The sequence below is a fragment of the Elephantulus edwardii genome, unplaced genomic scaffold (assembly GCF_000299155.1).
Source record: "Elephantulus edwardii isolate Elephantulus edwardi_28Jun2011 unplaced genomic scaffold, EleEdw1.0 scaffold00122, whole genome shotgun sequence".
NCBI lineage: Eukaryota > Metazoa > Chordata > Mammalia > Macroscelidea > Macroscelididae > Elephantulus > Elephantulus edwardii.
The window spans coordinates 3,039,475-3,041,188 of NW_006399872.1; positions in this window are offsets into that span (position 1 = coordinate 3,039,475).

Below are 1,714 nucleotides of genomic sequence, written 5' to 3' on the forward strand. Positions count from 1 at the left end.
TAGAATTTTGGACTATCAATGATTCAATCACTGCAAATACCTTTTATAAGAAACACAAATGATGACTATATTCACAGACCTCACCTCTGATGGTTTACACAGGAATCATCTTGATTACGTCTGTGGAGAAGTTCTGCGTAAGTTGTGAAAACTAGACCAGGAGCTGGTTGTGGAAGAGACTATCAACTACTAATATGCAAGTTCAAACTGAAGCTACAGAAAATAAAGTCAAATACACCAGAAACAAAATTTGACCTTGAGTCTATCTCATCTGAATGAAAAAAAAAATCTAAAAAACAGGTGTGAGGGTGTGCATACTAATGAATAAAGAGTAGATGAGCTGTGGGAGAATATCAAGAATATCATCCATGAAGAATGCAAAAGGTCATTAGAAAGACAAAGAAGAAAGAAATGACCAAGATGGATGTCAGAAGAAACTCTGACTATTGCACTAGAGCTCTGAGAATCCAAAGCAAAGGGAAGATATCAGAAAATTAAGAAGTTGAACAGAAGATTTCAAAGGGCAGCTCCAGAAAACAAAGTATGATCAAGAAATGTGTAAAGAGCTGGAGTCAGAGAACCAAAAGGGAAGAATTCACCTGACATTTGTTAAGCTGAAGAAACTGAAAAACAAATTCAAGCCTCAATACTTACTTAAGTTGTAATACTTATTTAAATTGCAGTACTTAAAGATGCTATGGACAGAATATTGAATGAATAAGGAAGCATCAAAAGAAGATGGAAAGAATACACAGTCGGTGTACCAAAAAGATTTGGCTGACACAGAAGAATTTCATTATACAACATAAGACTAAGAGGAAATGATGATGAAGGAGGAAGTTCTGGCTGCTCTGAAGGAATTGACAAAAAAACAAGGCCCCAGGAATGGATGGAACAGTCATTGACATATTTAAGCAAGGAGATGCTGCCCTGGACATACTAGGTTGTGTCAAGAAATCTGGAGGAAAACCACCTGGCCAACAGACTGGAAGAGATTGATACTTATTCCCATTCCAAAAAAAGGTGATCAAACCAAGTGTGAAAACTATCGAACAATATCACTAATGACACACACAAGCAAAATCTTGCTGAAGATTATCCAAATATTATTGGAACAGTACATTTTGAAGTGTCAGAAATACAAGCTGAGTTTAGAAGAGGCTGTGGCACTAGGGCCATCATTGCCAATTTCAGATGGATCTGGAAGACAGTAGAGAGTACCAGAGGAATGTCTGTGCTTCATTGACTATAGAAAGGCATTTGACTTTGTGGATGACAACCAATAGGGGCTAACCTTGCGAAGAATGAATATCCCTGAACACCTGATTGTGCTCATGTGAAACGTGTGCCCGGACCAGGAAGCAGTCCTGAGAATAGAGCAAGGAAATAACTGCATCATTCAAAATTAGGAAAGGACTGTGCCAGGGATGCGTCCTGTCCCCATATCCTTTCAATCTGTACACAGAACAGATCATCTGAGAGTCTGGACTTTATGAGGGGGAATGAGACATCAGGATCAGAGGAAGGCTCATCAACAACCTGTGTTATGCTGATGATCAAGAAAACAAAGATTGTCACGACTCAGCACCATGACAGATGGAGAAAAGGTAGATTTTTAACAATTTTAGCTTGCTTGGTTCCAGAATCAGCACTCTTGGTGAAAGTGGCTAAGAAATTGAAGAATGAATCATATTAAAAGTCTGCTAGATGAATG